The sequence below is a fragment of the Phyllobates terribilis genome, unplaced genomic scaffold (assembly GCF_046119375.1).
Source record: "Phyllobates terribilis strain yellow unplaced genomic scaffold, ASM4611937v1 Scaffold_4__5_contigs__length_816908805, whole genome shotgun sequence".
NCBI lineage: Eukaryota > Metazoa > Chordata > Amphibia > Anura > Dendrobatidae > Phyllobates > Phyllobates terribilis.
The window spans coordinates 146,999,465-147,018,131 of NW_027362764.1; positions in this window are offsets into that span (position 1 = coordinate 146,999,465).

An 18,667-nucleotide genomic window follows, 5' to 3' on the forward strand; every position below is an offset into this window, starting at 1 on the left:
ACTGTTCGTCGAACTGTTCGTCGAACACCTTAGAACACCGTCGAACACCGTTAAAACCAATGGCAGGCAAACAAAAACATAGAAACACATAGAAAACACCTTCAAATGTGTCCAAAAGCTGACAAACTGCTCAGAAGACGCTCTCTTTAAAAAAGCCGGCCGGCAATTCAGCAGCGGCAAACACCGGTACCCGACAATTTAGACAAGAAGGAATAAAGCATCACACATAGATTAGATAGATAGAAACATGTCAGTCACATATATAAGAAGTACAGTGACAGTGTTGGTTACTGTACTTGTCATTTAGTGTAAAGGATTTCTTAAAAAAAATATTAGTGTTTTCATGCACCGTCTCTTTAAAAAAGCCGGCCGGCAATTCAGCAGCGGTACCCCACAATTTAGAACAGAAAGATAGAGCTTCACACATATATTAGATAGATAGAAACATGTCAGTCACATATATAAGAAGTACAGTGACAGTGTTGGTTACTGTACTTATCATTTAGTGTTAAAATAAAGGATTTATTAAAAAAAAAATAGGCGTGGGGTTCCCCGTAATTTTAGTCTCTAGCGGAGGTTAAGCAGACGGCTGAGGCAGATGTTTGAAGCCTGGGAAGGGGGTAATATCCATGGAGCTTCCCAGGCTACTAATATCAGCCCCCAGCTGAATACCTAGCCTTTACTAGCTATTAAAATGGGGGACCCCCCCAAAAAAATGACGTGGGGTCCCCCCTAATTTTATAGCTAGCAAAGGCTAGGCAGACAGCTGGGGGCTGATATTAATAGCCCAGGAAGGGTGCCATGAATATTGGCCCCCTCCCAGGCTCGAAACACCAGCCGTCAGCCGTCCCAGAAATGGCGCATCCATAGGATGCGCCAATTCTGGCACTTAGCCTCGCTCTTCCCACTGCCCTGTAGCGGTGGCAGTGGGGTAATAGGGTTGGGGTTGATGTCAGCTTATAATGCCAGTTAACATCAAGCCCAGGTTAATAATGGAGAGGCGTCTATAAGACACCCCCATTACTAACCCAATAGTCAAAGTTAAAAAAAAACACAAACACCCAGAATAAAGTCCTTTAATTGAAATAAACACACAATTCTTTATTGTTCTAAATTAAACCATACTTACCATTACGCCCATTCCAGCTGAAGCCAACGATCTCCTGCAATAAAAGAAAAATAATAAAGCAACATCATCCTTACCTTTTGATGGTTCCCAGGACAGCTCCAGCTCTGCTACATCGAGATGACAGGCTGGATCGCAACAGAACGCTGCCATCCAGCTTGCCATGCCGCAGACACTGAGAAGCGCAGGCTTGCTTGCGCTCCTCAGTGTCTCGCTGTGACGGCATACAGATGAGCCGAGTTCCAATGAACTCGACTCACCTCATGCACGTCACTGACAGCGTGGGAAAATTCTCCTGCACTCAGCGCTTCAGCGTGAGAATTCTCCCACGCTGTCAGTGACGTGCATGAGGTGAGCTCATGTCCAATGAACTCAGCTCACTTCATACACATCACTGACAGCGTGGGAAAATTCTCCTGCACTCAGCGTTTCAGCGTGAGAATTTTCCCATGCTGTCAGTGACGTGCATGAGGTGATTTCATGTCCAATGATCTCAGCTCACCTCATGCACGTCACTGACAGCGTGGGAGAATTCTCACGCTGAAGCGCTGAGTGCAGGAGAATTTTCCCACACTGTCAGTGACGTGCATGAGGTGAGCCGAGTTCATTGGACATGAAGTCGGCTCATCTGAATGCCGTCACAGGCAGACACTGAGGAGCGCAAGCATGCTTGCGCTTCTCAGTGTGTGCGGCATGGCAAGCTGGATGGCAGCGTTCTGCTGCGATCCACTTGTTATGTGAATGTAGCAGAGCTGAAGCCGTCGTGGGAACCATGGAAAGGTAAGGATGATGTTGCTTTATTATTTTATTTTTATTGCAGAAGACATGGGCGTCAGCTGGAATGGGCGTGATGGTAAGTATGGTTTAATTTAGAACAATAAAGAATTGTGTCTTTATTAGTGTTGAGCCACCCCCGTAGTGTTCGAGTTCGGTTCGGTTCGTCGAACACCCGTGTGTTCGCCGAACTGTTCGTCGAACTGTTCGTCGAACACCTTCGAACACCGTTAAAACCAATGGCAGGCAAACAAAAACACATAGAAACACATAGAAAACACCTTCAAAGGTGTCCAAAAGCTGACAAACTGCTCAGAAGACACAACTAACACATGGAAAAGTGACAAGTACATATAGTCATGCGAAAAGAAAAGAGGTGGAGGAGTAAAAGGAGGGGGAGACACAGATATAGGCATGTCATGCCCTTCTAAAATCCAAAAAGTGAGAAGCCGAGACGGCCAGTCCGCTCCTGCCCGTGCCACCTCCGTGTCGCCGGGTTTGTGCCAGAGCCGCGGTGAACCCTGACGGCCAGCCCCCCTCTCCCAATACTGGTGCCTGTCCGCTGGTGGGTCGAGAGAGCCCCCCTGTGGTGGAGGCAGCTCTAAGCTTTTTAATTTAAATTGTCCCTCTAATTTGAATGAATACACTTTAAATCCATTTACAAGGATCTATTGGAGGGCAAGTCTCATGCCAGCAGCCGCGTAATTCCAGCTCCAGTAGCGTCCACTAAAGCTGCTGCAGTTAAAAAGCTTTTATAAGGATCGAGCTCGGCTGTCCACCGCAAGGCATCCTAGTGCCAGTCCCAGCCCCTATGCCTTGGGGTGCCTCCTGATGCTCTTCACTAAGTATCCCGTGGTCCCGAAGCATTTCCTTTGAAAAAATTAAGTGTCCAAACTACAGGTGGTGTAGCTTGCTTAACAGCCGGGATAATCCGCTGACTAGCAGACACTGCTACTAGGCACAAAGTATTTCCTGGGCTAGATGCAGTTAAAAATTTGTAAGTAGATACTCTCGTTGGATGCTGAGAAAGCATTCCATAGAGTCTCCTGGCACGCCATATATGATTCTCTTAAAAAGCTTGGGGTAGGGGTCTAGGGGACCCTTTTATAGCCAAAATCACGGCCCTGTATCACAATACGTCACCTAGGCTGAAGATAAATGGAACTGTAGCACCGAGGGCTCGGTTGCTACAGACGTATTGCATCTCACCCAGAGGTGTGATATCTCACTCTCAGATAAGGATGGAGTGTGGATCAGGACCCGACACCTGCATGCATTACACCACATTGCCGTGGGGCAGGGCGACCAATATGCCCCTGAGATGGGCACGACAGTCCCTGTCCCTGGCTGGAGTGGGGGGAGGGAACACTGAGGAAGGGGAACCCTGCAGTGCAGGAGCAGGGAGGAAGCAGTTCCTGGGTGCATTGAGAAGGGAGTATAAAAGGTGGGCACCATCTTAGTTCAGTGCAGAGAAGTCTGAGCAGAAGTGGCAGGGAGCAGGGGCTCTGCATGAGCTCTGCTCCGGAGGCGGGCCTAGTAACAGAGGCCCAGGCCTGCAAGAGGGAGAAGGAAGGAAGAGGAGCGGAGAAGGCTCCAGGAACGAGGAATGAAGGGATCCCAGGGGTGCGGACGGGCGAGTCGCCACCGCACGCCCGAATCCACCTGCGTGGAGGGGTCAGGCCAAAGGGGGAGACCGGTCCCCGAACTAGTGGAGGCAGGAAACGACCCTCAGCTAGAAACCGGAGGCTCTGACATTTTATGTGGCGCAGCCCCTTGCTCCACCCGCTAGGAAGGCACCACATAGGGTCAGGGAAACTGGCGCCAAGTTTACCAAGAGGAGGCCCGAGGCAGCCGGACAGAAGTGTTGGTAAGAAAGGCCAGACAAAGGACACACAAAGGGGGTCCTGTGAAGCGCTCCAAAGTTATCTGGGAGTTGTCTGAGCCCCTCACCTGGTGAGCACAGTACGACGTGGGCAGCCGTTACCTGCAGACGTGGTCTGGATAATAAGAACTGTGAGTAAAGGCCCTGAACTGCATCACTGACTCCGTGTCGTTACTGCTGCTGCCCTGCACCATCACCCCCATCCTCCGCATACACTGCCCTGAGGCTATACTCCTCCCGTGGGGAGTTATGCTACGCTCTGCTGCACCCACAACACCAGCCTTAGCGGTCTGCCCTGTAGCGGCGGTTCACTCTGACCGCAATCCACGGGTGGCGTAGTCGGACATTTAAACATCAAAACCACATAAATAGTTCCGCCACTGGTTTGACCGCCCTGAGCCACGGAACCGGATCGCCGCCACGAAGACTACAACCACCAGCATCCACCAAAAAGGGTCCGGCTCCGGGTGTCCCAAGGCCCAGGGGGTGCGTCAGAACATTTTCATCACCTTTCACAATCACCAATGGGACAAGGCAGGGATGTCCTCTGTCCCCTCTCTTATACATCCTAGTGACGGAGCACCTGCTCTCATCAATTCGCCATAACCCCAATATTAGGTGGATTGAGGTGGGAGGCACCGAGTACAAGTGCTCTCTATTTGCTGATGATGTCCTAGTATATATCACTCAATCACATATATCCATCCCTGCTGTTATGGCTGAAATAGATCACTTTGTTACATGGTAAAATTTTAAAATCAATGCAGCGAAGTCTGAGGCCCTCGATGTCTCCCTCCCTAAATCCATATAGGATTCCATCCAGTCCAACTTTCCCTTTGCCTGGCCCTCACAGGGTATCAAATACTTAGGAATTCCTATTCATAGAGACCTCTCCCATCTATGTTATCTTAATTTTGGGCCCTTTATTGAACAATTCCATACAGACCACGGTTGGCAAGTTGGAACTGTGAGATTCACTACGTGCACCACTGGTATTTTGTGGAAAAGCACATGTAAGATTCTGCAACAGTCTCTGCTGATACTCCTGCATGCGTGCATCCCTTTCTATGGCAGGAATAATTTCTGCAAATTTACTTTTGTACCGGGGATCTAACAGTGTGGCAACCCAGTAGTCAGGATTATTTCTAATTCTCACAATTCGAGGGTCATGTTGCAGGTAGTGCAGCAAGAAGGCACTCATGTGTGTTGCGCATCCAGGAGCACCAAGTCCCTGTTGTGTTGGTGGCGAGGTAACAATCATGCTTCCTTCCTCTGTCCTCTCCCCCCAACCTCGCACAACAGAAATGTGATCAAGGTCTCCCTCATCTGATGAGTCTTCCATCAGTTCGTCCTCCACTTCTTCCTGGGCTCCTGCACCTTCCTCACTAGTTTGGCTGCTACCATGCGCCCTGGTAAAATCATCTCCCCCACCCTCACATGCCTGCCGCCCTGGTGCTGCGACCGTCTGGACCTTGCAGATGTTAGCCCTTCCGCATACTACTCCTCCTCCTCTACTTCCTCCACCTCCTCTTGTGCCACCACCTGACTCCGAATTCTGTTTAACATGTGCTCCAGCATGTAAATCACCGGAATAGTCATGCTGATAATGGCATCGTCAGCACTAAACATCTTCGTCGCCATTTCAAAACTGTGCAGAAGGGTGCATAGGTCCCTGATCTGAGACCACTCCTCCAGCGTGATTTGCCCCACCTCTGAATCTCGTTGGCCCAGGCTATACGTCAGAACGTATTGCACCAGGGCTTGTCGGTGCTGCCACAGTCGCTGCAACATGTGCAGAGTTGAATTCCACCGGGTAGGCACATCGCATTTTAGCCGGTGAAGTGGCAGGCCCAACGACTTCTGTAGAGATGTAAGTCGCTGAGCTGCGGGATGCGAACGGCGGAAGTGAGCACACAGCGACCGTGCCCTCTGCAGAAGGCCATCTAGTCTGGGATAGTGGGCTAAAAATTGCTGGACAACCAGGTTCAACACGTGAGCCATACAAGGCACGTGTGTGACATTGCCCCGGCGAAGGGCCGCACCCAGGTTTGCAGTATTGTCGCACACGGCCTTCCCTGGTTTCAGGTCCAGTGGAGACAACCATTCATGAAATTGGTTCTCCAGAGCTGACCACAACTCCTCAGCTGTGTGACTCACATTTCCCAGACATTTCAATGTAAAAACCGCCTGATGACGTTGAGCCCTACTGCCAGCATAGTAAGGAGGTGTGCAGGATCCCTTCTGCGCAGTTAGAAAGCTTGTGGCATGACCAGACAGGCTTTGGGTGCAGGTGGAAGACCGAGAGGAGGTTGAGGAGGCAGAAGCAGTGGAGGAAAAATGACATAAAGAGGATTGACGCACAACTCGTGGGGACGGCAAGACTTGGACAGCAGCCCCTTGTCCTGCTGTCACCATAGTTACCCAGTGCCCAGTCAGCGACATGTAACGCCCCTGTCCATGCCTACTCGTCCAAGTGTCTGTGGTGAAATGCACCCTGTCACACACAGAGTTTCTCAAAGAAGCGGTGATGTTGTGTGCGACATGCTGGTGGAGCGCAGGCACACCTTTCTTTGAGAAGTAGTGCCGACTGGGCATCTGGTACTGGGGCACTGCGACGGACATAAGGTCTCGAAAATCCTCTGTGTCCACCAGGCGGAAAGGCAGCATTTCTGTAGCCAAGAGCTTGCAGATGGTGAAATTCAACCTCTTAGCTTTCTCATGGCTAGGAGGAAATGGTCTTTTACTTGTCCACATCTGAGGGACCGAGGGCTGGCTATTGTGCTTAGACGGGGTTGATAAGGGTGTCCCCGGCAAACTGCCGGTCTGTGAGGAAGATGCAGGCGGACATGTTAGGTTGCCTTGATCCAAAGGTGGTGCTATCGATGTCGGACAGCGCTCAAGACCAGCTGGTGTTACCACCTCCAAAGAAAATGATGACCTGCCAATCACGCTGGCTGTTGCGGGTAAAGAGGTGGCAGGTCTGCGCCCCAAAACAGGTGTGACTGCTGTCCCCCCAGTCACAGAGGATGAAGAGGCCGCGGATGCACAAGATATGGCAGACGGTGGTTGGCCCGGCCGGCTAGACCGCATTGTAGCACACTGAGCTTCCCACTGCTTCATGTCCATGTGCCGGTTCATGCATGAAGTACTCAAACTATGTATTTTTTGGCCTCTACTTAGCTTTTGCTGACAAATGTTACAGATAACACGAGTTGGGTCATCTTTATCGATCTGAAAAAATGCCCAGGCTATGCAAGGCTTAGCACCCATGCGACCTGAAGAGCCACCACGACTTGTGGTGAGAGGCAGAGTTGTGTTTGAGGATGCAGTTGTTGACGTGCTCCCAGTACTACGTCTCTGTCCAGGAAGGCGCAACCTGACCTCGTCGTCACTAGCATCTTCCTCCACCTCCTCTGCTGACCTCATCTCTTGGCTGACTGTGGGTTGACAGTAAGTGGGATCTCCGACCTCATCATCATCACCCTGTGCGTTATCACACCCGTCGTCCTCAGAGCCAACCTGTTCCTGCCCTGACAAAAAACTAAAGTTGTCGCTCCAATCAGGTATTTGAGTCTTATCATCGTCTTCCTCATTGTCTCCACCAACAGGAGTTACAGTTTGGGAATGAGGGTCTACATTATGGTCAGAACCTTCTGCGTCTGGTCCTGGATCCGACTCATAAAGATTCTGGGCATCAGTGCAGATCATTTCCTCGTCTGGATTCACAGAAGCGCTGGAGTCGACCTCTGATTCCCAGGCTATAGTATGAGTAAACAGCTCTGCAGACTCAACCATCTGTTCTACCTCATACTTAGACGGGCAGCTGGAGATTTGGGAGCTGTGAGGAAGCAAGTGCGATTTGGGTGACACCTTTGAGGACTGGAGTATTTGTGATGTTGAAGTTGATGTGGAGGAGAGCCCACTTAAAGGAGCACTTGATATCCGTTGAAGCACCTGCTGTTTTTGTGCCTCATCTGGAATTTGTAGCGATTGGCGTGGCCGTAAGAAAGGGATCTTATCACATTGTCCGCTAAAAGAAGTAGACATTTTAGTTTGGCTGGAAGATGGTCTTTCTTCTGCACCTACCCCACGGACACAACCTTTTTTCCCCTTCCCAACACGCCTATTCCCCTTTCCACCAGCAGCAGGCCTTTTTCCACTCATTTTGGTGGTTAACTAATTCACAACTCTGGAGTTGTTTGCACAAAAAAACAATGGATGGTAACCGAGCAGAGCTGAGTGGCCAAACTGTGGTATTAGGCCAAAACTATTGGCTGGGTTAGATGCAGAAAAAAATTATTTTTAATTTGCAACCTGATGGAGGTTAGTATAGATGGACTAATAGACCAAGTCCCACACACCGCTAGAAGCCCAAATATTTTTTCAGAGCTAGATGCAGAAAATTTTTTTATTCAATTTGCAACCTGATGGAGGTCAGTATAGGTGGACTAATAGACCAAGTCCCACACACTGCTAGAAGCCCAAATATTTTTTCAGAGCTAGATGCAGAAAAAAATTATTTTTAATTTGCAACCTGATGGAGGTCAGTATAGATGGACTAATAGACCAAGTCCCACACACTGCTAGAAGCCCAAATATTTTTTCAGAGCTAGATGCAGAAAAAAATTATTTTTAATTTGCAACCTGATGGAGGTCAGTATAGATGGACTAATAGAACAAGTCCCACACGCTGCTAGAAGCCCAAATATTTTTTCAGAGATAAATGAAGAAAAAAATTATTTTTAATTTGCAACCTGATGGAGGTCAGTATAGATGGACTAATAGACCAAGTCCCACACACTGCTAGAAGCCCAATTATTTTTTCAGAGCTAGATGCAGAAAAAAATTATTTTTAATTTGCAACCTGATGGAGGTCAGTATAGATGGACTAATAGACCAAGTCCCACACACCGCTAGAAGCCCAAATATTTTTTCAGAGCTAGATGCAGAAAAAAATTATATTCAATTTGCAACCTGCTGGAGGTCAGTATAGAAGGACTAATAGAATAAGTCCCACACACTGCTAGAAGCCCAAATATTTTTTCAGAGCTAAATGAAGAAAAAAATTATTTTGAATTTGCAACCTGATGGAGGTCAGTATAGATGGACTAATAGACCAAGTCCCACACACTGCTATAAGCCCAAATATTTTTTCAGAGCTAGATGCAGAAAAAAATTATATTCAGTTTGCAACCTGATGGAGGTCAGTATAGATGGACTAATAGAATGATGCTATGCCCAAAAGATTTTACTCCACTAGGTGCAGTAAAAAAATTGGTATTCTATACACAGGTGGTATATCTTGCAACACAGATAGGCTACTCCACTGACTAACACACTCTGCAATAGGCCAAAAAGGATTAGCTTTGCTAGATTCAGCCAAATGCTGTGAAAAAAACTTGCACAGCACTGGCACAGACCTGCCTGGCAAAAACTGATAGGAACTGATGTAACCTAGTCCTGAAAAGGACTCCAATTACAATTAGTCTTTACTCCCATAATCTATCTATTTAAGAGCACAGACCTGCCTGATAAAAGTCGTAGGAAATGCTGTAACCTAGTCCTTAAAAGGACTGCAATCACAACTATTCCCTACTCCCAAGCTATCTGTATATTTGTGCGAAAATTGGCTTGAAATTAACAAGGTATAGCGCACACAGCAACAGCGGTGCCGTCTAACACGCAGCTGCAGCAGTGAGAAAATGGTGGCGACGGGGAAAATGGCTTGGTCTTATAGGGCAAGGACATGTGACATACACTGCCAATCACACATGCCCTTGCTTGTGTGAAAAAAAGCACTTCGCTCCGTGTGTGCGCTGCTGATAGGCTGACAGATTGCACCTCCCCACTGCAAATGCGGGAAAGAGAAAAAAAAATGGAGATCTTCATTGTTCCTGCAGAGATCCATCCCCTGCCCCTCCCCCCGCCCCGCTGTACACTCAAACTGCGTATTAACATTAATTTTCATCATTACTGAGAAAAAATCCAGTTATGATTTTGGTGCACGAACAGTTATCGAACATAACCTCGAACAGCCGAATTTTTCTCAAATTGTTCGTGTTCGCCGACCGGCTCGAACACCGCCCAAAACAGCTCGAATTTGAGATTGGCGAACAGTTCGAGTAGAACAACGCTCATCTCTAGTCTTTATTTCAATTAAAGGACTTTATTCTGGGTGTTTGTGTTTTTTTTTTACTTTGACTATGGGGTTAGTAATGGGGGTGTCTTATAGACGCCTCTCCATTACTAACCTGGGCTTGATGTCAGCTGGCATTATAAGCTGACATCAACCCCAGCCCTATTACCCCACTGCCACCGCTACAGGGCAGTGGGAAGAGCGAGGCTAAGTGCCAGAATTGGCGCATCCTATGGATGCGCCATTTCTGGGGCGGCTGACAGCTGGTGTTTCTAGCCTGGGAGGGGGCCAATATTTATGGCACCCTTCCTGGGCTATTAATATCAGCCCCCAGCTGTCTGCCTAGCCTTTGCTAGCTATTAAAATAGGGGGGCCCCCACATCATTTTTTTGGGGGGGTTCCCCATTTTAATAGCTAGTAAAGGCTAGGTATTCAGCTGGGGGCTGATATTAGTAGCCTGGGAAGCTCCGTGGGTATTACCCCTTCCCAGGCTTCAAACATCTGCCCCAGCCGTCTGCTTAACCTCCGCTAGAGCCTAAAATTACGGGGAACCCCACGCCAATTTTTTTTTAAATAAATCCTTTATTTTAACACTAAATGACAAGTACAGTAATCAACACTGTCACTGTACTTCATATATATGTGACTGACATGTTTCTATCTATCTAATCTATGTGTGATTCTCTATTCCTTCTATTCTAAATTGTGGGGTACCGCTGCTGAATTGCCGGCCGGCTTTTTTAAAGAGACGGTGCATGAAAACACTAATATTTTTTTTAATAAATCCTTTACACTAAATGACAAGTACAGTAACCAACACTGTCACTGTACTTCTTATATATGTGACTGACATGTTTCTATCTATCTAATCTATGTGTGATACTCTATTCTTTCGGTTCTAAATTGTGGGGTACCGGTGTATGCTGCTGATGAATTGCCGGCTTTTCATGTTTCACTGTGAGCACTGTTCCCATCGATTTGGGCAATCACTGTAATGCCACAACCACCATGGCTGTGGCATTACAGTGAGTGGCAGACAATCCCTGCATGATTGGTGCTATAAATAGCGCCAGACATGCAGGACACGCTTTTGGTGCATGAACAGTTATCGAATATAACCTCGAACAGCCGAATTTTTTGCAAATCGTTCGCTTTCGTCGAACAACTCGAACACCGCCCAAAACAGCTCGAATTTGAGATTGGCGAACAGTTCTAGTCGAACACCGCTCATCTCTACTCCTGAGTTCTCTTTTTGTTTTACCCACATATTCGATATTACATTGACATGTAGCTTTGTAAATAATTCCTTTGGATCTACAATTTATGAAGGAATTGATATAGTGTATTTCTCCAGTCACTTTGCTCTCAAAAGTTTTACTTTGTGTGATTACTTTGCATACCACGCACCCACTACATTTGAAACACCCCTTGCCAATTGATCTAAGCTACTCAGTACCCCCTCCACCAGCATAGTGGCTATGTACAAGCCTATCTCGAAGGGATCTACCCCTACGGTATGTGATCTGTGGGGCAGACTTAACATAGCTCCCTATATCTTCATCCATCTGAAGGATCTTCCAATGCTTCTGAAGAATTTTTCTATCTTCATGTGCCTTATTAGAGTAGGTAGTGATCACTCTACATGTATCATTTGTTCCCTGATCCTGTAGTAATGGATAAAGAAGAGTCGTACGATCCTTCGCCAAAGTTTCCTCATAAGCGTTGGCTAGAACTTTTTTAGGGTACCTGTTATGTTCTGCTACAAGAGCTAAGGAAAGAGAGGAGATCTGTCCCTACGATAGAACTCAGCTTAATCCCTACGATGTAGCAGGGGACCTGATCCTGCGATCAGACCTGCTAAAGTCCTAAGCTAGTCTGCACGGAGACCTATAGATGTGGGGAAGGAATCCCTACAAGTACTAAGGACTGGGAGGAATATGGGACACCTCCTAACAGAAATAGTAGCAGACAGACGAACAAACAAAATATATAGAACATAGAGGTCAGAAGACCAAGCAAACTAACAGAGCAAGACACAGAGCACAGGCTAGCTAGAAAGTAGATATACAATGAAGTCCAGCAAAGCCAGAAGGGCGGAGCAGGATTAAATAGGCCAACAAGGTCATGTGACCAGCAAAGGAAAAAAAACCTAAGAGCAAGGTTCTAACAGTACCCCCCCTTCTAAGAGGATCCTCCGGATCCCCTAGGACCAGGCTTATCAGGAAATCTTCTGTGAAACGCTCTGATAAGTCTGGACGCGGAAACATCATCCGACCTCACCCAAGAGTTATCCTCGGGACCGAAACCTTTCCAGGCCACAAGATACTGCAAACTACCTCTATACCGTCTAGAGTTAAGGATGCGAGAAATTTCATATTCCCCGTCCTCCACCACCGGAGGAACAGAGGCAGAGGCGTCACAATCCGATACAACAGCTTTTTTCAACAGAGAGACATGAAATACCGGATTAATTCTCCAGGAGGTAGGAACCTCCAACCTAACAGCAGATTGGTTGACAACCTGAAGCACCTTAAAGGGCCCTACAAACTTGGGACCCAATTTCTTTGAAGGAATCCTCAACCGCAGATTCCTAGAGGACAACCAAACCATGTCACCAACAGCGAACAAAACCTCCTGTCGTTTCCTATCAAAGTAGTCTTTAGATTTTCTGTTGGCCTCCTGAAGATTACCACGCACATCCGTCCAAACTCTCTCCAAATCACCGGAAAAATTCTCCTCCTCAGGCACGGCAGATCCCAACTTGGAGAACGACCCAAACGACGGATGTCTCCCAGAACAACAAAAAAAAGGCGAACAACCAGCAGAAGAAGATGTATGATTGTTCAGAGCAAATTCAGCAAGTGGCAGAAACTCAGACCACCCCTCTTGATTGTCTGCCACAAAACAACGCAAGAACTGCTCAACATCCTGGTTTTTCCTTTCTGTCTGGCCATTAGATTCAGGATGATATCCGGACGAGAACGACAAATGAACTCCCAACCTATCACAAAAGGCACGCCAAAAACGAGCCACGAACTGAGGACCCCTATCAGAAACAATGTCAGTAGGAACGCCATGAAGTCTGACAATTTCCTTGACAAAGGCCTTAGCGAGAGTTTTAGCGCAGGGCAGTTTGACGAAAGGAACCAAGTGACACATCTTGCTAAAACGGTCCACGACCACCCAGATGACAGTAAAACCCTCAGAGGGGGGAAGGTCAGTTATAAAGTCCATAGCCAAATGTGTCCAAGGAGCACTGGGAACCTCCAAAGGACAAAGCAACCCCGCAGCAGGAGTATGTGAGGACTTAGATCTAGCACATATAGTACATTGACGCACCCACTTAATGACTTCCTTCTGCCATCCAGGCCACCAAAAACTGCGACCCACCAGTCTCTTGGTCTCAGAGATTCCGGGATGACCTGCCAACCGAGATTCGTGACACTCAACAAACAAATCTCTCCTAAAGGTCCCAGGCACAAACAACCTCCCATGAGGAGTGTTAGAAGGGGCATTCTCCTGTGCTTTAAGAATCTCATTTTCCAAAACGGAGTCCAAAGCAGCTATCACAACACCTTCTTGTAAAATGTTCTCCTCTTTCTCAGCACCGACTATGGGAGAAAAACTTCGAGACAAGGCATCCACCTTAACATTCTTAGTACCAGGGATGTAAGTAACGGAGAAATTAAACCGCGAGAAAAACAGTGCCCACCTAGCCTGATGGGCATTCAGGCGCTTGGCAGCATCAAGATATATCAGATTTTTATGATCCGTAAGAACCTGAACGGGAAATTCCGCACCTTCCAAGAAGTGGCGCCAGTGTTCAAATGCGAGTTTAATAGCCAATAATTCCCGATTACCAATATCGTAATTCAGTTCAGTCTCCGAAAATTTTTTTGAAAAAAAGGCACAGGGATGTAATCCATCCCCGTTATCCTGAGAAAATACTGCGCCAACCCCCACAGAGGAAGCATCAACCTCAACCAAAAACGGCCTAGTAACATCAGGCTGCATAAGGATGGGAGCAGAGGTGAACCTCTCCTTGAGATACACAAAAGCTTCAATGGCCTCAGAAGACCACTGAACCGCATCAGCACCTTTCCTGGTGAGATCAGTCAGAGGTTTGACAATACTAGAAAAATTTTTTATGAATTTTCTGTAGTAATTGGCGAAACCCAAAAACCTCTGTATCGATTTCAAACCAATAGGCCTAGGCCATTCCTGCACAGCCTGAACCTTAACCGGATCCATCTCAAAACCTTTGCTGGAGATAATGTAGCCCAAAAAACTAATTCTCTGTACAGCGAACTCACATTTCTCCAGCTTAGCAAAAAGCGAATTGTCCATTAATAACTGTAATACCTCACACACGCTCCGCCAATGAGACTCCAGATCCGGCGAATAAATCAAAATGTCATCCAAATACACAACCACATTTTTGCCGATCAAAGGTCTAAGGATGTCATTAATCAGATTCTGAAAAAAATGCAGGAGCATTAGTAAGACCAAAAGGCATAACCAGATTCTCAAAATGACCCACAGGAGTGTTAAAAGCAGTCTTCCATTCGTCACCCTCCTGCGCAACAGATTGTATGCCCCCTTAAGGTCAATTTTAGAGAACCACTTGGCCCCCATTAACTGGTTAAACAGATCAGGAATCAATGGCAGTGGGTAAGGATTGCGTACAGTAATTTTGTTAATCTCACGAAAATCCAGACAAGGACGTAAACCGCCGTCCTTTTTTTTTACAAAAAAAAATCCAACCGCCACAGGAGACTTAGAGGGCCTAATGTGACCGGCGGCCAAACTTGTCTGTATGTATTCCTCCAAAGCCTTCCTCTCAGGAATAGTAAGGTTAAATAAACGACTTTTAGGAAGAGTCGCTCCAGGGACAAATTCAATAGAACAATCATAGTCTCTATGGGGAGGCAAAACCTGCGAATCCTTCTCAGAAAAAAACTCTCCAAAAATCCTGAATAGGAACAGGCAATTCTCCCCTATCCAAAGCTGCAATACGCCCGTTACAACACTTGTCATAACATTTATGGCTCCAGGATTTAATTTCACTGGTAGACCAATCCAGTACAGGATTGTGAAATTTTAACCAGGGCAATCCCAATATTACTGGAGAAGGCAAGTTATTCAACACTACCAAATCCAATTTCTCATGGTGAACACCATTAACAGTGAGAGGAAATTCACAGACCTTGAGAGTAATATTCTTCAAAGGGGAACCATCCACAGAAACCACAGCAATGGGGGATGATAATGGTTCAGGTTTTAAATTGAGTCTTTCCACGAATCCCCCATCAATTACATTCAAAGTAGACCCGCAATCAACAAACACCCGAAATTCCATTAATTCTTTCTGAGCAATCGTGGAAGCAGCTAAAAATATACCCTTGGAATTTAAACAGGCAATACGGGCGTGACTGACCATTTTTTTTCTTTCTTCATACGAAGCTCACAGCCTTTAATCAAATGACCAGATTTTCCGCAATAGAAACACAAGCCTTCAGAAAATCGACAGTCTTTTTCTTGAGAGCGAGGTGCCACCGATCCAATCTCCATCGGTTCACGACTGTTAGTACACACATTCTCATAACCAGAAACTGACATAGCAGAGGATTTGCTCTCATTAACCCTTGCACGCAGTCTTCTATCCACCCGTATAGCTAATTGCATAGCCTGTTGCAAATCTTCAGGTGTAGGATAAGCAATTAGCAGGTCTTTAACCCTTTCACTGAGCCCAGCAAGAAATAGACTTTTCAGAGCAGAATCGTTCCACCCTGTTTGAGTAGACCAACGACGGAAATGAGTAAAATATTTTTCCACATTACCTGATCCCTGTTTTAAACGTCTCAACTCAGTCTCAGCTGATGCGACACGGTCAGGATCATCATATAATAGTCCCAAAGCAGAAAAAAAACTATCCACTGATCTGAAGCATGTATCACTAGGTTGCAAAGAAAAGGCCCACTCCTGAGGCTCTTTGCGCAAAAGTGACATTATGAACCCTACGCGCTGGGATTCATCCCCAGAGGACTTAGGTCTCAAACGAAAATACAATAAGCAAGCATTTTTAAATGAAAAAAATTCTCGGTGTTCACCAAAAAATAAATCCGGCAAACATACCTTAGGCTCCAAGAAATGTGCTCCAGAACAGTTACTCACGTGCTGACTAGTGTTGAGCCACCCCCGTAGTGTTCGAGTTCGGTTCGGTTCGTCGAACACCCGTGTGTTCGCCGAACTGTTCGTCGAACTGTTCGTCGAACACCTTCGAACACCGTTAAAACCAATGGCAGGCAAACAAAAACACATAGAAACACATAGAAAACACCTTCAAAGGTGTCCAAAAGCTGACAAACTGCTCAGAAGACACAACTAACACATGGAAAAGTGACAAGTACATATAGTCATGCGAAAAGAAAAGAGGTGGAGGAGTAAAAGGAGGGGGAGACACAGATATAGGCATGTCATACCCTTCTAAAATCCAAAAAGTGAGAAGCCGAGACGGCCAGTCCGCTCCTGCCCGTGCCACCTCCGTGTCGCCGGGTTTGTGCCAGAGCCGCGGTGAACCCTGACGGCCAGCCCCCCTCTCCCAATACTGGTGCCTGTCCGCTGGTGGGTCGAGAGAGCCCCCCTGTGGTGGAGGCAGCTCTAAGCTTTTTAATTTAAATTGTCCCTCTAATTTGAATGAATACACTTTAAATCCATTTACAAGGATCTATTGGAGGGCAAGTCTCATGCCAGCAGCCGCGTAATTCCAGCTCCAGTAGCGTCCACTAAAGCTGCTGCAGTTAAAAAGCTTTTATAAGGATCGAGCTCGGCTGTCCACCGCAAGGCATCCTAGTGCCAGTCCCAGCCCCTATGCCTTGGGGTGCCTCCTGATGCTCTTCACTAAGTATCCCGTGATCCCGAAGCATTTCCTTTGAAAAAATTAAGTGTCCAAACTACAGGTGGTGTAGCTTGCTTAACAGCCGGGATAATCCGCTGACTAGCAGACACTGCTACTAGGCACAAAGTATTTCCTGGGCTAGATGCAGTTAAAAATTTGTAAGTAGATACTCTTGTTGGATGCTGAGAAAGCATTCCATAGAGTCTCCTGGCACGCCATATATGATTCTCTTAAAAAGCTTGGGGTAGGGGTCTAGGGGACCCTTTTATAGCCAAAATCACGGCCCTGTATCACAATACGTCACCTAGGCTGAAGATAAATGGAACTGTAGCACCGAGGGCTCGGTTGCTACAGACGTATTGCACCTCACCCAGAGGTGTGATATCTCACTCTCAGATAAGGATGGAGTGTGGATCAGGACCCGACACCTGCATGCATTACACCACATTGCCGTGGGGCAGGGCGACCAATATGCCCCTGAGATGTCCCTGTCCCTGGCTGGAGTGGGGGGAGGGAACACTGAGGAAGGGGAACCCTGCAGTGCAGGAGCAGGGAGGAAGCAGTTCCTGGGTGCATTGAGAAGGGAGTATAAAAGGTGGGCACCATCTTAGTTCAGTGCAGAGAAGTCTGAGCAGAAGTGGCAGGGAGCAGGGGCTCTGCATGAGCTTTGCTCCGGAGGCGGGCCTAGTAACAGAAGCCCAGGCCTGCAAGAGGGAGAAGGAAGGAAGAGGAGCGGAGAAGGCTCCAGGAACGAGGAATGAAGGGATCCCAGGGGTGCGGACGGGCGAGTCGCCACCGCACGCCCGAATCCACCTGCGTGGAGGGGTCAGGCCAAAGGGGGAGACCGGTCCCCGAACTAGTGGAGGCAGGAAACGACCCTCAGCTAGAAACCGGAGGCTCTGACATTTTATGTGGCGCAGCCCCTTGCTCCACCCGCTAGGAAGGCACCACATAGGGTCAGGGAAACTGGCGCCAAGTTTACCAATAGGAGGCCCGAGGCAGCCGGACAGAAGTGTTGGTAAGAAAGGCCAGACAAAGGACACACAAAGGGGGTCCTGTGAAGCGCTCCAAAGTTATCTGGGAGTTGTCTGAGCCCCTCACCTGGTGAGCACAGTACGACGTGGGCAGCCGTTACCTGCAGACGTGGTCTGGATAATAAGAACTGTGAGTAAAGGCCCTGAACTGCATCACTGACTCCGTGTCGTTACTGCTGCTGCCCTGCACCATCACCCCCATCCTCCGCATACACTGCCCTGAGGCTATACTCCTCCCGTGGGGAGTTATGCTACGCTCTGCTGCACCCACAACACCAGCCTTAGCGGTCTGCCCTGTAGCGGCGGTTCACTCTGACCGCAATCCACGGGTGGCGTAGTCGGACATTTAAACATCAAAACCACATAAATAGTTCCGCCACTGGTTTGACCGCCCTGAGCCACGGAACCGGATCGCCGCCACGAAGACTACAACCACCAGCATCCACCAAAAAGGGTCCGGCTCCGGGTGTCCCAAGGCCCAGGGGGTGCGTCAGAACATTTTCATCACCTTTCACAATCACCAATGGGACAAGGCAGGGATGTCCTCTGTCCCCTCTCTTATACATCCTAGTGACGGAGCACCTGCTCTCATCAATTCGCCATAACCCCAATATTAGGTGGATTGAGGTGGGAGGCACCGAGTACAAGTGCTCTCTATTTGCTGATGATGTCCTAGTATATATCACTCAATCACATATATCCATCCCTGCTGTTATGGCTGAAATAGATCACTTTGTTACATGGTAAAATTTTAAAATCAATGCAGCGAAGTCTGAGGCCCTCGATGTCTCCCTCCCTAAATCCATATAGGATTCCA